This window comes from Drosophila serrata, unplaced genomic scaffold, assembly GCF_035046125.1.
Source record: "Drosophila serrata isolate PLE 108 unplaced genomic scaffold, ASM3504612v1 contig_188, whole genome shotgun sequence".
Classification (NCBI taxonomy): domain Eukaryota; kingdom Metazoa; phylum Arthropoda; class Insecta; order Diptera; family Drosophilidae; genus Drosophila; species Drosophila serrata.
In genome coordinates, this window is record NW_028257086.1 from 24,436 (window position 1) to 50,066 (window position 25,631).

Below are 25,631 nucleotides of genomic sequence, written 5' to 3' on the forward strand. Positions count from 1 at the left end.
CTTGAGCGACCCCTATTTACAAGTGCAACCCTACAATACAAGGCATGCTAGCTGCGGCCAATTCTCGACAATTTAAAACATTATAATAATTTTATTTAAAACTAGAAAAGTATAAATTCAGTCCTTAAAATAGAGAACGTAGATAGGCAATTAAACATTTAAACTTAATATACAAGTAATAAATAGGTACACGCCCATTAACTCGATTTCGGACATTAATAAGGAATAATGGCAAAGGTAATTTAAGGCAAGTCGAAGGAAGATATTATTTCCCGCTTTCCCTGCTTACGTTGAATAAAAATCACCATACATGTTGCATGGGCTATTCTCTTTTTTTAACACTCAACATTTTCATATCCCCACCGATGAAAGCGCTTTCCTCGGAAGCTAGCTGAAAATTGGGAGGAAATCACACATGCAAAAAAAATCACATCCAAAGGGGACGCCCTAAAAGAGAATATGAAGATCGGGGGAAAACTGCAAGACGACGCGGCCCGCGCTTTTTAATTTGATTTTTTCCACTAATTTGACAGGAATGCAACGAATTAATATTCCTCTTTGCCGCACATTAATCTTTACAAATACATCGGTTCATTTTCCATTATTCTTTGCCGCAATTTTTCCGAAAATTGACCTAGCTTATAATTCCTATTCTTTCTTACACTACATTTTCCGCATTTCTCCTAAAGCCGGACTAAATTCGGGGCTCGAAAATGACCTTTTTCCGCAATTATTCGTCGCGATGGGGCATGGGGCTCAAATTAACCATACATTGGCCGGGATCGCATCGAGTGATTGTAATGCTTTACCGAAATCTACGCCTACGCCGACTCTGGCATAAAAGCTCGTACGGCTGCTAACGAATCTCTTGCTTAGTTGTGCTCTCTAGAGCTGCTCTCAAAGGGGGAACAAAGGTCGATTTAGAGCAGTCGGCAACTAATTATTCCTTAACTGCATAAATTTAAAAGAACATTTTTATCCAGTTCCGATGGGCGGGGCGACGGGGATTTCTGCGTCCAGGAATTTAGCTCCAGGCGCTTAAATGATCCAAGAAGCTGCGCCGGCGTCGTTTCCTAGACTGCCCCTCTCCTATCCTGGGGCCGTTGAGCGGTACAAACTGCAGCCTTCATTCACGCTGCCTATGCTTTCCCCTTTCTCCGCGGCTCGGTGGCCAATAACCAAAATTGTATTCTCGGCACTTTAAACACTCGCGAATACTTTGAATCGAAAATCAGCCCGCCAGTCGAATAAGATAGGCGACACTACACTTCAGCAGCCAAAAATGGAATGCTTTAGATGACGCCGGAAAAGTGGCGGTAACCCAAGGTGAAAGTGGCCGAAACGGGGAGACCGTTGACAAATGCCTCTGTTGCTCTCTCACCCGATCTTTCGTGCCCTAGCCGACTTACGCTTGCTACACTAGCCAAGCCGCCTTTAGACATTTGATCGACCAACAGATGGCGCTAGTATCTTCTGCCGAGCAAGTGCTACAAAATACCTCCCTAGCAGGATCAGGCTTGGGGATCAACACTCCAAGACTGATAAAACAGCTTGCGAGGCTACTGCTTTAAGTCTTTGGCATGGAATCTGCCTACGTAACGCCCCTGCAAGTCTTCGAGATCAAAGTAAACTTGCCCAATCGTATCTCTTACTCTAGCTTTTATGAAAGACGGACACAACTTCGCGTTGTGCCCAGCTGCGAAATTGCTCTACTCAAAGTTCCTTCGGTAAACTTCTTGGCCTTTACTAAACGATACTTCCTTCGATCGCAGACTATATCTTCTTTCATTCTTTTCAAATTGGTTTTTCATTATCTCCGATGCTTTGCTGCGAGCAAGCTCTAAAAAATCCTCTTTCGTGAATGCCAAAGACCTATCTTCGAGCAAACTTAGAGCTCTCAACACCTTATATTTTGCACCAGATGAGATGAAATGCTGCCCGAAAATCATATAATAGGGTGAAGTGCCTAAACTAGAGTGGACCGCTGATCTGAGAGCTCAACAGATGCTGCTTAGCTGCTCGTCCCAGTCCTTCTGGTCGCTGCGTACATATGATCGTATGGCAGCTATTACCGATCGATTTACCCTCTCAGATGCATTAGCTTGTGGCGAGTAAACTGCAGTAAAAGTGTGCGAAATGTTGTACTTCCTCAACAGCTTTTATAACAATTCTGATTTAAATTGAGATCCATTATCTGAAGCAATGGTCTCTGGGACCCCAAAAGTATGGAATAAATCAACCTGCATATAAAAACGAACTTGCTGTAGTGATATAACACTTCTTGACCTAGGATACGGGCCCAAAAGTTTTTAGAAAGGCCTCGCGGACTTGGGAGCTATTCCCATATATCCATCTTGGCCAATAATAATACCTTCTTAATCTCTCTAGAGTTTTATGGACACCTCCATGTGACGCTAAAGGATCATCATGAGCCTTTTTAAAAACTTCGGGCACCAAGTCCGCAGGAATCCATAGTTTCCAACAAAAACTGTCATGCATAGGATCTCCTGTTAAATGATCTGTCTTCCTATAGAGAAATCCGTCCGGTACTTTTAAACCTGGAAGACTGCTAGCGTTAGCCTCATCTTTTTCGATCAACTCTATATAGCCACGATCACGAAAATGCGCAGATTCCAAATCAACTAATAATCCATGACTCGCATCTACGGCCGCTATCTCTTCCTTATTGACTCGGGATAACGCGTCAGAAATTGGTCCAAAAGTCAATACCCAGGTACAGGTCCTGACTCAGAGAAGGAAAAATATATAAATCAAGCTCATGTATCTTTCAATCATACTGAATTGGAATTTTTTATCGGCCTACCACTTTTTGCTGTTGGCCATCGGCATACTAAGAACTAAGTCTATGCTCACGTTCAACAGCTCGTGCCTTATTTCCGGCCGCAAATTCCGGCGAAGAGTTTCTACCAGATCTTACTCTGGCATGGGAACTGTTAGACAGTCTGTGATTTGTACCACCGCATTGTAAAAAGAGTCAAAACTTTCCCTCTGTAACTCTGCTTTCTGTCACGAATTGTCTCTCTCAGATCCACATCCGTTCGCGTATCTCGAAACTGCTTTCGTAAAGCTTCAGTAAGCAAATCCCACCTGGAACTATCGGATTCTTTATGAAACCGCCAATAAAAATCTCGCACTTATCCCTTGAATAGCACGCTGGCATTTCCGCAAATCAAATCAAACCGCGCATAAAGGGTTTGTCGGCTTAGCGCCTCCACTCCATACAAAAATTTATCTACACTCAATCTGTCTGGAGACCCGTTGAATCGCAGCTTCCAACTGCTAATAATTTGTCCAACCTTATCCTGACGACAACCTAAATCGGAGCTAGAAAAAGCTGTTGCGAGCCTGTCTGGGATTTCCATATCCCCTGCTACTGATTGAGTTCCGAAGTTATGGACAGATTCGTTTGACCTTGGTGGCTCCTGCATTTGCGCCGCAAAATTTTCCTGAATTATTTGGCCCATCTGTTCCGTAAGCTTGGTTATCCAATTATGCTGCACTGCCTTTAGTTGTTGCGCTACAATGCTGCTGATCGCTTCAGAATCAATGCTGCTCATCGCTTGCCTTTTCGGAGCTGGGGTTTTCGCCTTGGTGGAATTTCCCTTGGCCTCGCAACCAGGACAACTGCCCTGCTTTTTGATCAATAAGTCTGCGCATTCCTTGTGGAATATATGTCCACAACTCCCACGGCTTACTTGATCTGGTAACAAAGCCTTTTCGCAGAGCATGCACTGCGTGGATCCCGAAGCCTCTGGATCTTTAACCTTTGATCTTTGCTAACCTTTAAATAAAACCAAAGCAGAGTAACAAATCCAGGACGACTACAAGTCAAAACAAACCGGATAAAATACAGCTAATAGAAATTCCAACTAACAAGATCCTATATCCTTATATAAAAATTAAAAACAAGCTAGAAATTAATCTAAAAAATAATAAAAAAATTGAACATAAAAAATAAAGAATTTATCCAAGTTTCGAATCTCAAGATCGCTATGGAATCTATATAGATCGAGAAAATCCCTATCCCAATAATAATAATATTAAAAATGATTGTATCTTTTAACACCTGAAATGTAGAAAAATATAAACACAAGCAATCAACATTTTGTTTCGAAACGAAAATCAAACCAATTATCAAAAATCGCCAATCACAAATCATTGCAAATATTGAACTCTCTTCGGCTTACTTGCCCCTTCTCAGCACTCCTGGTGTCCTGGAGGCCATAGTTTGCCCACCCTTCCTTGGTCGCTCCCATCCTCAGCGCTATATAGCTTGAGCGACCCCTTTTACAAGTGCAACCTTACAATACAAGTCATGCTAGCTGCGGCCAATTCTCGACAATTTAAAACATTATAATAATTTTATTTAAAACTAGAAAAGTATAAATTCAGTCCTTAAAATAGAGAACGTAGATAGGCAATTAAACATTAAAACTTAATATACAAGTAATAAATAGGTACACGCCCATTAACTCGATTTCGGACATTAATAAGGAATAATGGCAAAGGCAATTTAAGGCAAGTCGAAGGAAGATATTATTTCTCGCTTTCCCTGCTTACGTTGCCTAAAAATCACCATACATGTTGCATGGGCTATTCTCTTTTTTTAACACTCAACATTTTCATATCCCCACCGATGAAAGCGCTTTCTTCGGAAGCTAGCTGAAAATTGGGAGGAAATCAAACATGCAAAAAAAAATCACATCCAAAGAGGACGCCCTAAAAGAGAATATGAAGATCGGGGGAAAACTGCAAGAAAACGACGAGCCCGCGCTTTTTAATTTGTTTTTTTTTTTCCACTAATTTGACAGGAATGCAACGAATTAATATTCCTCTTTGCCGCACATTAATCTTTACAAATACATCGGTTCATTTTCCATTATTCTTTGCCGCAATTTTTCCGCAAATTGACCTAACTTATAATTCCTTTTCTTTCTTACGGACTAAATTCGGGGCTCGAAAATGACCTTTTTCCGCAATTATTCGTCGCGATGGGGCATGGGGCTCAAATTAACCATACATTGGCCGGGATCGCATCGAGTGATTGTAATGCTTTACCGAAATCTACGCCTACGCCGACTCTGGCATAAAAGCTCGTACGGCTGCTAACGAATCTCTTGCTTAGTTGTGCTCTCTAGAGCTGCTCTCAAAGGGGGAACAAAGGTCGATTTAGAGCAATCGGCAACTAATTATTCCTTAACTGCATAAATTTAAAAGAACATTTTTATCAGGTTCCGATGGGCGGGGCGACGGGGATCTCTTCGTCCAGGAATTTAGCTCCAGGCGCTTAAATGATCCAAGAAGCTGCGCCGGCGTCGTTTCTTAGCCTGCTCCTCTCCTCTCCTGGAGCTGTTGAGCGGTACAAACTGCAGCCTTCATTCACGCTGCCTATGCTTTCCCCTTTTCTATACGCTCACCTTTCTATTCGCGGCTCGGTGGCCAATAACCAAAATTGTATTCTCGGCACTTTAAACACTCGCGAATACTTTGAATCGAAAATCGGCCCGCCAGTCGAAAAAGATAGGCGACACTACACTTCAGCAGCCAAAAATGGAATGCTTTAGATGACGCCGGAAAAGTGGCGGTAACCCAAAGTGAAAGTGGCCGAAACGGGGAGACCGTTGACAAATGCCTCTGTTGCTCTCTCACCCGATCTTTCGTGCCCTAGCCGACTTACGCTTGCTACACTGGCCAAGCCGCCTTTCGACATTAGATCTTCTGCCGAGCAATCGGTACAAAATAGAAATACAAAACAAAAAACTTATATTCTCTTATAATGCTAGTTCAGGCAACACTTCAGCGCCTTTTCTGCGACTCTTCCGGAAGGCTCCTCGGAGACTCTTCTAGAAGAGTCGCCTGCGAGTTTCCGCGATAGAAATATATGTATGAACTATTACAAAAATAGAAAGTGTCTACTGCCTTATAAAGGACAAGAAAGGAAGCTAATTTCGGCTCGCGGAAGATTATATACCCTTGCAGATAGAAGTTCTATGACTAGGAATCCATACCATATAAATTATATATATTTGTATTAAAAAACAATAAAGTAATACCTGCTATCATTTCATTCACCTATACATATTATATTTGCAGCTTTAATGGACGTTGATGCACAAAGGTCAGTACATTTAAGCGGCCCGTATGACACCAGGCACGTGCCTGTTTGGGTTAGGTGTTAGTAGGCGCGATGGAAAATATAGGACAGAATACGAGGAAATTGACTACTGGCGTGCTGCCAGATTAAAGTATTAAAGATTTTAATTTGGGAAGGGTATCTACTTTAGAGATTAGTGAGTACAAATCATTATAATTTGCACATAGCACTCTAAAAGGTTCATGCAGTTCAAAGGAAGTTCTACAGTGGCGCAACACTAATGGGATATAGGATCTAGTAGTTCTACATGGTACATGGAAATTAAGCTGACTCAACAAGTCAGCACTTTCCACATCACCATGTATAAGGTTAAAAATAAAGGTTATCCCTAGCATCGTTCTACGATTGGCTAAGGACGGCAAGTTTATTAATAGGAGTCTATTTGAGTAGGAAGGTTGTCTTTGGTTTGCATCCCAATTTAAACCGCGTAGAGCGAAAAGTAAAAAGTTCTTTTGAACCGACTCAATGCGTTTACTATGGACGCCGTACTGAGGGCTCCAAACGCAGCATCCATATTCTAGGATAGGACGAACTAAGGAAGTATATAAGGATTTTGTAACATAGGGGTCATTGAATTCCTTCGACCGTTTAATAAATCCAAGCACCCCTGGCTCTATTCACCATAGACGAAATATGATCAATAAAGTCAAGTTTTAGGTCCAAGCGGATGGCAGAATTAATTCTTCCCAAAGAGCAGCAGTTCAGCGTGAATGTAGCAAGCTTAGGAACGACACGAGAGAATGTTATTAGCTTGCATATCGAGCCATTTAAGTTTAATAAGTTTACACGGCACCAACTTTGAAAATTATTAAGATCTGTTTGTAAATCCGACTGGCAGGCAACGTCAATATATTGCACGCAAAGCTTGACGTCATCCGCGTACATAAGCACTCTGGAGTTAGTCATGACTTTGAGAGACTTTGAAAGGAATAATAAACGATTCCTTCCAAATAATGGGAAAGTGGGAGGTTTCTAAGGACAAGGTAAACTATTTCAGAAGGGGATAGCACAGGGCGTCGGCACAATACCTGAGCACACAGCCAGGAATTCCGTCGGGACCTGGCGAATAAACTGGCTTGACACGATGAAGATCTAAAAGGAGAGAGCTTTCGTTTAGGCTAGGACAGAAAATTAAGTTTGGTTTGTTGTAGGAATAAGTCTGGTGTAAATACAAAGAGCTTGAATTAGTTGTTTGAAAAAACTGCGAAAATAGATCGGCTATTGCCTGATCATTATTTGCGGTAGTATTTTCAAATGAAAGCGAGGAAGAATTTGTTTTAGGCTTACGTTTAGTGTTAACGAAATTATAAAACTGTTTTGGGTCCTGTGAGAACTGGGCCCTACAACGATTTAAATAGTTTTTATAACACTGCGCGTTCAGCACGGAAAAGTTTGACTAAGCTGATAAATAAGATGAAAGGGCAGATTGAGAACCGGTGAATTTAAATTTAGCATACAGTCTAGATTTTTTATTTTTAAGTCGGCTCAACTCTTTAGTAAACCACGGCGGTTTATTCGAGCTTGGGGAATAATATAACGGAACACATTCAGTAAAAAATGAATTCATGGCACTGTAAAACATATCCACGGCAACTGCCATGTCAGTGCACATGTATAGATCGGACCAATTGAACTCGTTTATAAAATTATTCAGCCGTTCAAAGTCCGTTTTGCGAAAACATAGGACTTTATTGGCTGGACGGTCAGAAATATTCTGTACGTCACACCCAATATCAAGAGTCACATCTAAAGTTGGATGATAAGGATCTTCGGGCTGCGTCAGAGGCGCCACCCTTGCTAAACTGACTCTCGCAGGATCAGAGACGAAGCAAAGATGAAGCAAGCAGCACTTGAGACAGCGAAATGTCAAACAAGCCAGCGATAAAGTCATGTTGTGTAGGTGTATGGAGAGTATTGGTGGAATTATTTGAGCACCAAATAGCACCAGGGATATTAAAATCTCCTAGAACTACCAACTGGTCTCTATCCAAAAGTCTACTGGAAACCATCTGAATAGCGGAAAGGTGATTCCAATAAATCGGAAGTTCCGACAGTGGAGGTATGTAGGAACAGGTAATAAAAATGGAGCTACCTTTGATAGAAGCGTCACACAGAGGAATTCAACATCGTTGCATTCCTCGAAGGTTAATAATTCTGACGTGAGTGAGGAGTCCACCGCTATAAGAACTCCACCACCGCGTCTGATAGGGCGATCTAGCCGATATAGTGTGAACACAGCTGGAAAAACTTCGGAGCTCAGAATCTCCGGCTTTAACCAGGTTTCTGTGAGCACAATAACCTGAGATGCAAACGAAAGGCTATCAGAATACAAGTAAGGAAGCTTACTACGTAAGCCTCTTGCATTCTGATAGGAAATACCTAAGGAGTAGGCTAGTTTTTTGGGTCGGGATTGGAAGACGTAGAAGGCGCAGTGGTATAATCAGGCCTGGGAAAAGTTATTCCTACAGGCCGCTTTTTCTTTTTCTTCGCCTCGAACTCCTTAACAACGATGTACTCTGGCAGATTGGTTATCTGCCGTGCCATTGTCGGCCGGTATTCCGGGCCTAACACCCTGGGCAGATATATCGCTTAACACGGGACTTTTAGGGGTCAATATTTGCGACCCCCCAGGGGACAAAACAGAAATCACCGGCGATACGGCCACTCCCGCTGCACATTCGGATACCGAATCTTTTCTAACGCTCGATCTCAGCACTCTTTGAATTAATTCTGAGGTCGAGGGCTGTGCCGAGGGAGACTGCTGCTGAGAGCCCGTTGCAGGTAGTTGGGGTCCGTCTACATGCTGCCCACCAGTAGCAGTTTTTTTGCGCCTAGGAGACTCATTTATTAGCGTAAGGCTATTAAATTGGGTTTCCAGCGTCAAGAACGTATAAAGAGTTTTACGAAAACTCGTTAAAATGCCCTTAAAACCGCTTTTTTTTACATCGTCCATCGTCCGAGCTGCACCTCCAATACACTTGGCGTGCATGACGTTGTCGCACAGCCAGCAGCCGATTGTAAGGTGACCTGCAGCAATTGCCTTTTTGCAGGTTTTGACGAAACAGACAATATTTACGGACATTATAAGGACTTACGACTGTACTTGTACTTGGAAAAAAAAACAACAGAGCTATGAAGAAAGAAGTGAAGAGTTGCGACGGTGCAAACAAAAGCTAGACGAAGAAGGCACAAAAAGGAATGCAAAATATGCAAAAGCTAGCACCAGAAGCACAACTAAATTGGAAAATAAAACCAATTATATACATAAATAAGAATAGCTGCATGCACACGCGAAGTGAACGGGAAGTTATAAACACAAATTAAAAAATTTAAGTTAACCCCGTTGGTAAGATTCAAACTTTAACACAAAACGAGAGCGCAAGAAAAAAACACGTCCGTTCACTTGGAAAGATGAAAGATTATTTACATTCACAGATTTGCATTTTTCTTCTACATCAATCGATCGTTTTTATGGCACCTATATGATATAGTCGTCCGATTTTCATGAAATTTGACAAAAAATTTAAGACTAATATAAACTGGCCCTACCTCAAATTTGATGAAAATCTGTTGAAAAGTGAAAAACTTATAATTTTTAATTGTATTAATTTCTCGATCGTTGCTTTGGGAGCTATATGATATAGTAGCCCGATTTTCATAAAATTTTACACAAAATTGAAGAGTATAATAAAATGGCTATAATTTAAATTCTATCCAATTCTATTGAAAACTAAAAATGTCACAATTTTTTTTGTAAAAATTTTCAGATCATTCCTATGGCAGCTATATGATATAGTCGTCCGATCCGGCCCGTTCCGACATATATACGAGTGAGAGTATATAGAAGGCTAACTACAAAGTTTCATTCAGATAGCTTTAAAACTGAGAGACTAGTTTGCTTAGAAACGGACAGACGGACAGACGGACATGGCTAGATCGACTCGGCTGTTGATCCTGATCAAGAATATATATACTTTATATAGTCGGAGGTGCCTCCTTCACTGCGTTGCAAATTTCTGACCGAAAGTATAATACCCTGCAAGGGTATAAAAATGACCCTTAAAATTGGAAAAAGTTAACAACAAATTAAAAAAATTTCAAACCAAAATTTTATTTTCAAGATTATAATATAGTCAAATACCCCTAAAAGGATGAAAAAATTCGCTTAATTTAATGGTAACTTGCCATAAAATAATTAAATTTTTTCTTAAAACAAAAATAATTGCCCTTGAATTTAGAAAAAAATTCTTATTATACCCTTGCAGGGAATTATAACTTCAGTCAGTAATTTGCAACGCAGTGAAGGAGGCACCTCCGACTATATAAAGTATATATATTCTTGATCAGGATCAACAGCCGAGTCGATCTAGCCATGTCCGTCGGTCCGTTTCTACGCAAACTAGTCTAAATGAAACTTTGTAGTTAGTCTTCTATATACTCTCACTCGGATATATTTCGGAACAGGCTGGATCGGCCGACTATATACTTCATATAGCTGCCATACAAACGATCGTTGATATAGAGGAAAAATGCAAAACTGTGAATGTAAAACTGTAAATATAATATAAATGCAGGCATTACTTAATTGTTTTTTAACATATATATATATATGTATATAAAATTTATATTGTATTGATTCCCAGTCATCGAAGTTCTATCTGCAAGGGTATACAAACATCGGCGTGCCGAAGATAGCATTCTTACTTGTTTTTATATTAACTAACCCGAAAACTAATAAAAAATTTGATGAAGTTTTTTTCCTGATTTTAGGGAAATTTTTTTTCAAATTTAGGGCGACTTGCCTTCTGATCCATTTTAATTCCATTTTAATGGCGAATATCTAAATCTACGGGAGAATAGTGGCTTTTTTTGCGCAATCATTCTTATTTCAATCAGTAGATTATTTGCAATAGTCAAGCATTGATCCTCAATCAGAGTCCATCCTTTATTGTAGATTTTATCGGTTATTTGGATGTCAGGATTATTTGTTTGAATGCGCAAGATTTATATTTGGCAGTGGTGGCCATCCACAGTTTTCAAATGCGCAAACGTCCACGTACATTTACCAAAAGCTGAAATCGGGATTACTTCTATCGAACAATGATTATGGAGGCCGTGGTGGTGTGTATAATCCCTGCAGTACCGCGAGTCATCAATAGCCACTGTCATCAACGCGCCGACTGCGACTTCTATAGTGTCGACGCTCTGCCGGCTGCGACTTCTACAGAGTCGACGCTCTGCCGACTGCGACTTGTACGAACCCTACGCTCTTATGTTGCCATGTTGATTGTCTCTCTCACTGCCTCACTCACTCTTCAAACGAGAGAGATGAGCATAACGGAAATAAGTTAACAATTAAAATCGAACCAAACGTTTTCGCACCCTTGAAATTTAGCATTTCTATGTGTAAGTTATCTAAGTTAACCGGGCGACGGCAATGACCGATCGTCCGAAAGCTCGCTCCGGCCAAATTGCTGACACAGCGTCTGGCCGGAAGCCCGTGCATAGCCGGCAAGCACTACCCATTGGAGTGGCCGCTATGAGTCCCTTTTTATGTTAGCTTTAAGTTCAGTTTAATTTTGATATTCATCGAATAAAGAGCACAAGCTCATTCAATATAACTCCGGCAACCGCCGTTAACCATCTTATTATTTCTATACTGACTGAGTCTCTAGGCCAGCAGGTTAAGAAGGGCAGTCACCCTTCCATCCTAATCTTCGTAATTCACCATTGGAGAGAAATCACTAACTGGACTTCTGTACCGACACAGCGGCAAGGGAATCTCCACTGTGAACTTAAATACTTAGAGGGAAATAACTAACCGGACTTCTGCACGAAGACAGCAGCGAGGGAACCTCTACAGTAAAATTATCTAATTGGCGCCCACGTTAAATTACCCATCTAAGTCGGGGAAATCATGTAAGTGAGCACTTCTGTTCCAAAAATTTTCCGGCATCTGCATTGGTAAAATATTTAAATGCGCTATATTTTCTGCAGCTCTGTATTAGAGTTTCGTGTTAACATTTTTTTAAATAAACATACTCTTGGACGTTGATGCACTAAGGTCAGTACATTCAAGTGGCCCGTATGACACCAGGCACGTGCCTGTTTGGGTTAGGTGTTAGTAGGCGCGATGGAAAATATAGGACAGAATACGAGGAAAATTGACTACCGGCGTGCTGCCAGATTGTTAGCTTGCATGCTTACTAAGTGTGTTAGTATTAAAGATTTTAATTTGGGAAGGGAATCTACGTTAGAGATTAGTGCGTACAAATCATTATAATCTGCACATAACACTCTAAAAGGTTCATGCAGTTCAAAGGAGGTCCTACAGTGGCGCAACACTAATGGGATATAGGATCTAGTGGTTCTACATGGTACATGGAAATTAAGATGACTCAACAAGTCAGCACTTTCCACATCACCATGGATAAGGTTAAAAATAAAGGTTATCCCTAGCATCGTTCTACGATTGGCTAAGGACGGCAAGTTTATTAATAGGAGTCTACTAGAGTAGGAAGGTAATCTTTGGTTTGCATCCCAATTTAAACCGCGTAGAGCGAAATGTAAAAAGTTCTTTTGAACCGACTCAATGCGTTTACTATGGACGCCGTACTGAGGGCTCCAAACGCAGCATCCATATTCTAGGATAGGACGAACTAAGGAAGTATATAAGGATTTAGTAACATAGGGGTCATTGAATTCCTTCGACCGTTTAATAAATCCAAGCACACCCCTGGCTCTATTCACCATAGACGAAATATGATCAATAAAGCCAAGTTTTGGGTCCAAACGGACGCCCAAATCGTCAACTGTATTAATTCTTTCCAAAGAGCAGCCGTTCAGCGTGTAAGTAGCAAGCTTAGGAGCGACACGAGAGAATGTCATTAGCTTGCATTTCGAGCCATTTAAGTTTAATAAGTTTACACGGCACCAAGTTTGAAAATTATTAAGATCTGTTTGTAAATCCGACTGGCAGGCAACGTCATTGTATTGCACGCAAAGCTTAACGTCATCCGCGTACATAAGTACTCTGGAGTTAGTCAAGACTTTGGGCAGGTCATTTATGAACAATGTAAACAATAAGGGTCCCAAATGGCTTACTTGCGGGACACCAGATGTAACCCTTAGAACATTGGATAAATTATTCTTAAAGAGGACCTTTTGCGTCCTGCCATTCAAATAACTTGAGATCCAATTAAGAAGATCACTTGGAAAACCCATTGAATCGAGTTTTCTAACGAGGAGAGAATGGTTAACAGAGTCAAATGCTTTACTGAAATCAGTATAGATTACATCTGTCTGACAATTATTATGGAAGCCCTTTATAATATAGGAAGAGAGCTCCAAAAGATTTGTTGTTGTTGATCTTCGCTTCATAAAACCATGTTGACATGGAGAAATAACCGATCTACAAAGGTGCTGTAAGTGAGGGGTGATAATGTTTTCAAATAATTTAGGGATGGCCGACAACTTAGAGATTCCTCTATAATTGCTGGCATCCAATTTGCTACCTTTTTTGTGGAGAGGAATAATAAACGATTCCTTCCAAATAATGGGAAAGTGGGAGGTTTCTAAGGACAAGGTAAACAATTTCAGAAGGGGATAGCACAGGGCGTCGGCACAATACCTGAGCACACAGCCAGGAATACCGTCGGGACCTGGCGAATAAACTGGCTTGACACGATGAAGATCTAAAAGGAGAGAGCTTTCGTTTAGGCTAGGACAGAAAATTAAGTTCGATTTGGGTATGTCGTAGGAATAAGTTTGGTATATATACGAAGAGCTAGAATAGGTTGTTTGAAAAAACTGCGAAAATAGATCGGCTATTGCCTGATCATTATTTGAGGTAGTATTTTCAAATGAAAGCGAAGAAGGATTTGTTTTAGGTTTACGTTTAGTGTTAACGAAATTATAAAACTGTTTTGGGTCCTGTGAGAACTGGGCCCTACAACGAGTTAAATAGTTTTTATAACACTGCGCGTTCAGCACGGTAAAGTTTGACCGAGCTGATGAAAAATGAAAGGGCAGATTGAGAACCGGTGATTTTAAATTTAGCGTACAGTCTAGATTTTTTATTTTTAAGTCGGCTCAACTCTTTAGTAAACCACGGCGGTTTATTCGAGCTTGGCGGATAATATAACGGAACACATTCAGTAAAAAATGAATTCATGGCACTGTAAAAAATATCAACGGCAACTGCCATGTCAGTGCACATGTATAGATCAGACCAATTGAACTCGTTTATAAAATTATTCAACCGTTCAAAGTCCGTTTTGCGAAAACATAGGACTTTATTGGCTGGACGATCAGAAATATTCTGTACGCCACACCCAATATCAAGAGTCACATCTAAAGTTGGATGATAAGGATCTTCGGGCTGCGTCAGAGGCGCCACCCTTGCTAAACTGACTCTCGCAGGATCAGAGACGAAGCAAAGATGAAGCAAGCGCTGTAAGGAATTTCGAACATGGTTGACTTGAGACAGCGAAATGTCAAACAAGCCAGCGATAAAGTCATGTTGTGTAGGTGTATGGAGAGTATTGGTGGAATTATTTGAGCACCAAATAGCACCAGGGATATTAAAATCTCCTAGAACTACCAACTGGTCTCTATCCAAAAGTGTACTGGAAACCATCTGAATAGCGGAAAGGTGATTCCAATAAATCGGAAGTTCCGACAGTGGAGGTATGTAGGAACAGGTAATAAAAATGGAGCTACCTTTGATAGAAGCTTCACACAGAGGAATTCAACATCGTTGCATTCCTCGAAGGTTAATAATTCTGACGTGAGTGAGGAGTCCACCGCTATAAGAACTCCACCACCGCGTCTGATAGGGCGATCTAGCCGATATAGTGTGAACACAGCTGGAAAAACTTCGGAGCTCAGAATCTCCGGCTTTAACCAGGTTTCTGTGAGCACAATAACTTGAACTAAGGCTATCAGAATACAAGTTAGGGAGCTTACTACGTAAGCCTCTTGCATTCTGATAGGAAATACCTAAGGAGTAGGTTAGTTTTTTGGGTGGGGATTGGAAGACGTAGAAGGCGCAGTGGTATCATCAGGCCTAGGATTGACAATTGTTTGACAATTTTATTGGTGTAATCACAAGTGATATTATTTATGTTTTTCATTGTTTGCATTTAAAAAAAAAGAAAATTCTTTCAATAAATATCTTGGTGCCGAATTTTATCGCCAATATAACTACCAAACTACATATTTAATACCCAGCCTATACGCAAAGGCGCCGCCGGGAAATAAATTTATTAATTGTGCATTTATTGATATATTTTTATTGGCGACGGACACTGTCTCATTTAAATTTGTGCATTTAATTTACCCCTTATATGTAGTCGTCTTTTTGCTTACACCTAAATTCTTTGTGTAACAAATCTTGGGTTTGTTTTTGTTTCCATCGCTTACCCACTCCACTACGACACTCGAACTCGACACCGCGACGTTTGTATTCCGATTTTGTTTAGCTTCGCTTCTTTGTCTTTCAAAACGGATCTTTACTGTGTCAATTTTTGTTGTTTATATTTTTGTTTGCCATAGCGGAGACCCGGTCCTCGCGATCCCCTTCCCCTTGACATTGCTTGGCAAGGCAACAGCTCAGTTTTTCAACGAGCTCTCGTCCATCGTTACCAAGCGGCATCTCAGCCCCCGCGGCCCCCTCTCCATATCCATGGGCAAGACCGCTTGAGCATGCATTAAATCGGTGGGCCGATTTAGCTTGCGCAGCTCCATATGAGCAACCCATTTCAGCAATATAGGAACAACAGGCAGGTCCCCAGCGACTCTGAATCCGAGACCGAAGGGCCGGCAAGAACTTCTACACCGAAGAGTGTGAACGTCGGCACTACCTCAGCCAGAAACATGGCATTTAACCCAGATCAAATAAAGGCGGTAGTAGAGGCTGCCGTCAACCATGCCCTACAGGAAGCGGCCATTGACAGCCAGCGCAGGGAGAATGAGTTGCGCCAGACTATTCAACAACTGGCCAACCAAGTGGCGGCGATACAGGTCGCACCCGCCCCAACAGTAACTCCTCAGATTAAAGTTTATACACCCATAGACATTAATAACACCGTCATTTGTAATGAACCACTAGATGCTGTCAAATGCCTGCCCGAGTTTTCGGGTGCCCAAGAAACATACGTCTCTTGGCGGCAGACGGCAGTAGGCGCATACTATATTTTTAAGGATTTCGTAGGAAGTTCACGCCATTATCAGGCAGTTATTATATTTAGGAGCAAAATAAGGGGCCCGGCCGATGCAGTGCTGACCTCATTTGGCACAGTGCTTAATTTCGACGCGATTATAAATCGACTCGACTTTACTTATGGTGATAAGCGTACAATGCATGTCATAGAGCAGGAGATGGGCACCCTCAGACAAGGGAATCTCTCGCTTCTACAATATTATGATGAAGTTGAAAGGAAGCTCACCCTCCTCACCAACAAGGCGACCATGTCATACGAAGCCTCGGCTGCGCAGGTTTTATGCGAAAAATTCCGGGATGATGCCCTTCGCGTATTTATTTCTGGATTAAAACGCAACCTCACTGACGTCCTCTTCGCGGCGAAGCCCAAGGACATGCCATCAGCACTTGCCTTGGCTCAAGAGGTGGAGGCGAACCATGATAGGTATACCTTTGCATCATCATTTGCAAAAAGCCAGGAAGATAGGGAGAAGAAAAAATTTCCTAAGGCGCAAGAGCGTCAGCAGGCCGCCCCTCATGCTAACTCCCAATATAGTGGCGGCAAAAATCCACATTACATAAAGCAGCACAAAGCCCAGTTGCATCCTGCACCGCGGAATGATGCCCAAGAACCAATGGAGATCGATCCATCTCTTTCTAAATTTAGACAACCGACCCAAACCGGGAGGCCAGCTGCATCCGGCCGCTCAGGCCCCGTTAAAAAAACAAAGGGTTAACCACGTCACGCAGAGCGCAGACGAAACCGAAGAAAAATACACAACCACAGCCTCGAACGCGGTTCAGGAAATCAATGACGACGCGATTTATGAATATGATTCGGACGTTATTAATTTTTTAGGGGAAAATCCCTGCTACCCGTCATCAGACGAAGAGTAGCGGGGATGAATATGAGGCTTTTAATAGATACGGGCGCGTCAAAAAATTTCATCCGTCCATATGAAGGATTGAAAGGCGTCCGCCCAGTAGAATCGCCATTTACGATACATTCTATCCATGCCGTCACCACCATCACCAAGAAGTGCTTAATTTCCCTTTTCAACTTGAAGGCCACGTTCTTCATTTTACCAGACTTGTCCTCCTTTGATGCCATCATCGGTCTCGACCTGTTAAAAGAGGCCGGGGCATCACTTTGTTTAGCTTCCGGTCACCTCAAATGGGGCTCCGAAGAAGAAAATCGTGCCCCGAAGTCAATTTTACTGACATTGACTGCTCGGACGCATCGCCTTTGGTTAGGGACGCCTTCATAAAAATGCTTGGCGAAAGGAAAACAGCCTTCGCAAGCCCAAATGTGGCCCTCCCTTACAATACGTCGGTGGTAGCTACCATCAGAACGACTAGCGAGGAGCCCATTTATGACAAGCTTTACCCATACCCAATGGGAGCAGCAGATTTTGTGAACAATGAAATCCAAGAGCTGCTAAAAAATGGCATAATCCAGAAGTCTAAGTCCCCCTACAATAACCCAATATGGGTAGTAGATAAGAAGGGCACTGACGAAACGGGCAACCGCAAGATGCGACTAGTATTGGACTTTCGCAAGTTGAACGAGAGGACAATACCTGATCGCTATCCCATGCCAAATATCTCTATGATACTAGGGAATTTAGGCAAAGCCAAGTACTTCACAACGCTCGATTTGAAGTCTGGCTACCACCAGATCATACTGGCAGAGCGTGATCGTGAAAAAACTTTCTTTTCCGTTAATGGAGGAAAGTACGAGTTTCGCAGACTGCCATTCGGATTGAAGAATGCTGCCAGCATCTTTCAAAGAACCATCGACGACATACTGCGAGAGCAGATTGGCAAATTTTGCTATGTCTATGTCGATGATGTAATCGTTTTCTCGGAAGACAAAAATGCCCACATACGGCACGTAGATTGGGTTCTTAAGAGCCTACACGACGCCAACATGAGGGTGTCAGCGTTAGCTTTTTGGGCTTTATTGTCACCAACAACGGTGCAACCACCGACCCAGAAAAAATTAAGGCCATTCAAGAATTTCCAGAACCCAAAAATGTTTTTGAGGTTAGATCATTCCTTGGCCTGGCCAGCTATTACCGAAGCTTCATTAAGGATTTTGCGTCAATAGCTAGGCCCATCTCCGACATTCTTAAAGGGGAACATGGAAGTGTCAGTAGGCACAGGTCCAAAAATATCCAGGTGCAATTTAGTGAACAGCAACAACTTGCTTTCCAAAAATTGCGTAACATTCTAGCTTCAGAGGATGTCATCCTCAGATACCCCGATTATAAAAGGGCATTCGATCTAACGACGGATGCCTCGGCATTTGGCATTGGCGCAGTCCTATCCCAAGAAGGGAGACCCATAACAATGATCTCTAGAACCTTAAAGGACAGGGAAGTTAACTACGCTACCAATGAAAGGGAGCTGTTAGCTATAGTTTGGGCACTGGCCAAATTACGCCACTATTTATATGCAGTCAAAGATATAAATATATTTACTGACCACCAACCATTGACCTTCGCAGTGTCGGAATCCAATCCGAATGCGAAAATCAAGAGGTGGAAAGCCCGCATCGACGAGTCCGGCGCTAAAATGTTTTATAAGCCCGGCAAAGATATCCTCGTTGCGGATGCCCTCTCAAGACAGCAACTTAACGTTGTGGAAGAGGAAGAAGTTTTTTCTAGCGCGGCCACAATTCACAGTGAGCTGTCACTAACCTATACCATTGAAACCACGGACAAGCCTTTGAATTGCTTCTAGAACCAGATAACTCTGGAGGAGGCACGCTTTCCGTTAAAACGCAGCTTCGTCCTCTTTGGAAACAAGAGGCGGCATGTGATTAACTTCTCCTGCAAAGAGTCATTACTTGATGAGCTTGCAGGCATAATCGTTCCTAAAGGCGTAAACGCCATTCATTGTGACTTGCACACGCTGGCAATGATACAGGACGAATTGGTTCGGCAGTTTCCAGCCACCAAATTTTGGCATTGCAAAAACCGTGTAACGGATATTTTTGCAGTTCCTGAGAGACGGGAAATCCTCACCGTCGAGGACAACAGGGCTCACAGATCGGCCCAAGAAAATGTTAAGCAGATACTCTCCGAGTACTACTTTCCAAAGATGGCCAAGCTAGCCACCGAGATTGTAGCAAACTGCAAAACATGTGCGAAAGCCAAGTACGATAGGCACCCAAAGAAGCATGAGCTAGGCGAGACTCCGATCCCCTCTCATGTGGGAGAACTGCTACATATCGACATCTTTTCCACAGACAAGAAATACTTCCTCACTTGCATCGACAAGTTTTCGAAGTTTGCAGTTGTGCAACATGTCCACTCTAGGACAATCGAGGATCTTAAACCGGCCATACTCCAAATAATGAACTTTTTCCCTAGGGCTCGAGTAGTCTATTGCGATAATGAACCTTCGTTAAACTCGCACACTATCTCAGCCATGCTTGACAACCATTTTGGTGTTAGCATTGCAAATGCCCCACCACTTCATAGCGTCTCAAACCGGCAAGTAGAGCGCTTTCACAGCACCCTCTTGGAGCTTGCTCGTTGCCTAAAAATCGACAAGGGGATAACCGATACTGTGGAAATTATTTTATTGGCAACCGCCAAATATAATAAATCAATTCACTCTGTCGTTGACAAACGGACAGTCGACATCGTGCAAAAGCACCCAGACGACCCACAGACGGACGTCCAGAATAAGATCGTTAGGGCACAAAACACGCTCAGGGCCAGGGAAAATGCCTCCCGACAATGCAGAACGTTCGAAGTCGGCGAGAAAGTCTTGGTTAAGTCAAACCGAAGGCTTGGCAATAAACTCACACCATTGTGTGAGGAAAAAGCTGTTGAAGCGGACCTGGGGACCACGGTCCTCATTAAGGGGAGGGTGGTCCACAAGGACAACATTAGATAATAATTCATTTTTTCTAATGTTTACACCTAGCCACTTGGCGTAAGTTTTGTTTTCCACATTTTTTCATCACTAGCCACTTGGCATAAGTTTTTTTTTCATATTTTCTCACCCCTATTCATTTGGTATAAGTTTTTGTTATAATTGTGCTTTTTTCTTTATGCTTTGGTCGTGGGATACAATATTTTAAACAAACACTACAATACATCCAATATTACAGGTTCGCATTCGTATCCCTGTTAGTCCTGCTTACCGTAACATCGGGGCACGTCACGGACTACTCGCAGGCCAAATATATTCCCATCATTGATGGTAGAATTTTAGTTTGGGAAGAATTCGCGTCCGTTACACACTCGGCGAATCTCTCAGAATATAGGCGCGGGGTGGAAGAAACGGATGGCATGACCAGCATGTTTCCCCAGTCACACATGCAGAAACTTTTGAGTGTCGATGTCGCTCATCTGCGTGACCTGCTCGACTCGTTGAGCATCCACCACAGAGTAGCTAGGAGTTTGGATTTCCTAGGAGCGGCGTTAAAGGTAGTGGCGGGAACGCCAGATGCAGAGGATTTCGAGAAAATTAAACTTAATGAATTTCAGTTAATAAATGCAAACAATAGGCAGATAAACATCAATAGTAAAGTACAAGACCAAATTAATAATATTACTACCACCGTCAACCAACTTCTGAGGTCGGCCAAGGGAACCCAAGTTGGCACGGGGCATCTTTATGAGATGTTATTATCCCGAAATAGAATGATTAGTATGGAGCTGCAAAACTTATTACTAGCGATAGCTCTAACTAAGGCCAACATTGTGAGCCCTAGTATACTAGATCATGCAGACCTAGAAGATATATGGATAGAAGAGCCCACAGATACCCCCATCAAAGACTTATTGTCCGTTGCTTCCGTTAAAATATTACAGTCCGCTAACCTCTTGTATTATGTCATCAAATTTCCAATAATCAAATCGTCGTGTATTAAAATCACTGTTTTTCCCGTGTCCCATCATGACACGATGCTCAGGCTGGAGGACAAAATAATAGCTGATTGCAATGGAGCAATTCACACGGTCAACAATTGCTCCACAACATCTGGAGCTACATTTTGCCAGCTGGCGTTAAGAAGGTCGTGCGCGCAAGAGCTCCACGCTGGAGGCATAGCGCACTGTGACATCCAGCACAGCGATCTACATCCAATTACTCACGTAGATGAAGGCATCATAATTGTAAACGATCGTCCGGCACGTGTGAGTGTGGATAATGGCACTTACATTCATATACGAGGCACGCATCTCATTACCTTTACTGAGAGTGCCATGGTTAATGAAACCCGATACGTCAACAATGACAGGGCCCAGAAAAGGGTCCCAGGAGTAGCCAGCACGCCCTCCCTGAATAGTACTATGGAGCACAACATCCGCAGTCTTCCATACCTTCACCGCTTGAGTGAACGTAACCTGGAACACATCAAGAGAGTCGGGAAGAATATCAACGACTATCATTCACATCAGATAGTACTGGTGGCAAGAGCAATATGCTGCGCGTTGATCTGCGTCGGCTTCACCTATCGGCGAGTCATCCAGGCCAGGAGAACTACGGTCCAGATAGCAGATATGATCGCCCAAATAGGGTCGACCGAGGGCGGCCTTAATCCTGAGGGGGGAGTAGTTAACTAAGTTAACCGGGCGACGGCAATGACCGATCGTCCGAAAACTCGCTCCGGCCAAATTGCTGACACAGCGTCTGGCCGGAAGCCCGTGCATAGCCGGCAAGCACTACCCATTGGAGTGGCCGCTATGAGTCCCTTTTTATGTTAGCTTTAAGTTCAGTTCAATTTTGATATTCATCGAATAAAGAGCACAAGCTCATTCAATATAACTCCGGCAACCGCCGTTAACCATCTTATTATTTCTATACTGACTGAGTCTCTAGGCCAGCAGGTTAAGAAGGGCACCCTTCCATCCTAATCTTCGTAATTCACCATTGGAGAGAAATCACTAACTGGACTTCTGTACCGACACAGCGGCAAGGGAATCTCCACTGTGAATTTAATACTTAGACTTTTCACTTGCAGTTAAACAGTGAGTTAAGTGAGGAGTGTGCGCAGTTCAAATTTGAAAAAAAAAAAATATTACATATATATGTACATATTCTGTTCAGTTTTCAACAATTGAAATTATATATCAGGTGAGTTTTTATGTAAAGATTAAAAAAAAAGTTTACTTTCGTATCAGTTCTGTCTTATATTTTGTGTACATCTTCCCCTCCTTCCACTTCGTGTCTGCATGCAGATATTGTGATACATCGATGGTGTGAAGTGTATGAAAAGGCTTCGAGACCATAAGAAGTTCTACTCAGCACTCTTATGTAATTATGTATTTTTTTTTAGATTTTGACTTCGATTTATTTTTTATATTTAGTGAACAGCAACAACTTGCTTTCCAAAAAATGCGTAACATTCTAGCTTCAGAGGATGTCATCCTCAGATACCCCGATTATAAAAGGGCATTCGATCTAACGACGGATGCCTCGGCATTTGGCATTGGCGCAGTCCTATCCCAAGAAGGGAGACCCATAACAATGATCTCTAGAACCTTAAAGGACAGGGAAGTTAACTACGCTACCAATGAAAGGGAGCTGTTAGCTATAGTTTGGGCACTGGCCAAATTACGCCACTATTTATATGCAGTCAAAGATATAAATATCTTTACTGACCACCAACCGTTGACCTTCGCAGTGTCGGAATCCAATCCGAATGCGAAAATCAAGAGGTGGAAAGCCCGCATCGACGAGTCCGGCGCTAAAATGTTTTACAAGCCCGGCAAAGATATCCTCGTTGCGGATGCCCTCTCAAGACAGCAACTTAACGTTGTGGAAGAGGAAGAAGTTTTTTCTAGCGCGGCCACAATTCACAGTGAGCTGTCACTAACCTATACCATTGAAACCACGGACAAGCCTTTGAATTGCTTCTAGAACCAGATAACTCTGGAGGAGGCACGCTTTCCGTTAAAACGCAGCTTCGTCCTCTTTGGAAACAAGAGGCGGCATGTGATTAACTTCTCCTGCAAAGAGTCATTACTTGATGAGCTTGCAGGCATAATCGTTCCTAAAGGCGTAAACGCCATTCATTGTGACTTGCACACGCTGGCAATGATACAGGACGAATTGGTTCGGCAGTTTCCAGCCACCAAATTTTGGCATTGCAAAAACCGTGTAACGGATATTTTTGCAGTTCCTGAGAGTCGGGAAATCCTCACCGTCGAGCACAACAGGGCTCACAGATCGGCCCAAGAAAATGTTAAGCAGATACTCTCCGAGTACTACTTTCCAAAGATGGCCAAGCTAGCCACCGAGATTGTAGCAAACTGCAAAACATGTGCGAAAGCCAAGTACGATAGGCACCCAAAGAAGCATGAGCTAGGCGAGACTCCGATCCCCTCTCATGTGGGAGAACTGCTACATATCGACATCTTTTCCACAGACAAGAAATACTTCCTCACTTGCATCGACAAGTTTTCGAAGTTTGCAGTTGTGCTACATGTCCACTCTAGGACAATCGAGGATCTTAAACCAGCCATATTCCAAATAATGAACTTTTTCCCTAGGGCTCGAGTAGTCTATTGCGATAATGAATCTTCGTTAAACTCGCTCACTATATCAGCCATGCTTGACAACCATTTTGTTGTTAGCATTGCAAATGCCCCACCACTTAAGTTTCCAGCCACCAAATTTTGGCATTGCAAAAACCGTGTAACGGATATTTTTGCAGTTCCTGAGAGACGGGAAATCCTCACCGTCGAGCACAACAGGGCTCACAGATCGGCCCAAGAAAATGTTAAGCAGATACTCTCCGAGTACTACTTTCCAAAGATGGCCAAGCTAGCCACCGAGATTGTAGCAAACTGCAAAACACTATCAAACACACTATCTCAGCCATGCTTGACAACCATTTTGGTGTTAGCATTGCAAATGCCCCACCACTTCATAGCGTCTCAAACCGGCAAGTAGAGCGCTTTCACAGCACCCTCTTGGAGCTTGCTCGTTGCCTAAAAATCGACAAGGGGATAACCGATACTGTGGAAATTATTTTATTGGCAACCGCCAAATATAATAAATCAATTCACTCTGTCGTTGACAAACGGACAGTCGACATCGTGCAAAAGCACCCAGACGACCCACAGACGGACGTCCAGAATAAGATCGTTAGGGCACAAAACACGCTCAGGGCCAGGGAAAATGCCTCCCGACAATGCAGAACGTTCGAAGTCGGCGAGAAAGTCTTGGTTAAGTCAAACCGAAGGCTTGGCAATAAACTCACACCATTGTGTGAGGAAAAAGCTGTTGAAGCGGACCTGGGGACCATGGTCCTCATTAAGGGGAGGGTGGTCCACAAGGACAACATTAGATAATAATTCATTTTTTCTAATGTTTACACCTAGCCACTTGGCGTAAGTTTTGTTTTCCACATTTTTTCATCACTAGCCACTTGGCATAAGTTTTTTTCCATATTTTCTCACCCCTATTCATTTGGTATAAGTTTTTGTTATAATTGTGCTTTTTTCTTTATGCTTTGGTCGTGGGCTACAATATTTTAAACAAACACTACAATACATCCAATATTACAGGTTCGCATTCGTATCCCTGTTAGTCCTGCTTACCGTAACATCGGGGCACGTCACGGACTACTCGCAGGCCAAATATATTCCCATCATTGATGGTAGAATTTTAGTTTGGGAAGAATTCGCGTCCGTTACACACTCGGCGAATCTCTCAGAATATAGGCGCGGGGTGGAAGAAACGGATGGCATGACCAGCATGTTTCCCCAGTCACACATGCAGAAACTTTTGAGTGTCGATGTCGCTCATCTGCGTGACCTGCTCGACTCGTTGAGCATCCACCACAGAGTAGCTAGGAGTTTGGATTTCCTAGGAGCGGCGTTAAAGGTAGTGGCGGGAACGCCAGATGCAGAGGATTTCCAGAAAATTAAACTTAATGAATTTCAGTTAATAAATGCAAACAATAGGCAGATAAACATCAATAGTAAAGTACAAGACCAAATTAATAATATTACTACCACCGTCAACCAACTTCTGAGGTCAGCCAAGGGAACCCAAGTTGGCACGGGGCATCTTTATGAGATGTTATTATCCCGAAATAGAATGATTAGTATGGAGCTGCAAAACTTATTACTAGCGATAGCTCTAAATAAGGCCAACATTGTGAGCCCTAGTATACTAGATCATGCAGACCTAGAAGATATATGGATAGAAGAGCCCACAGATACCCCCATCAAAGACTTATTGTCCGTTGCTTCCGTTAAAATATTACAGTCCGCTAACCTCTTG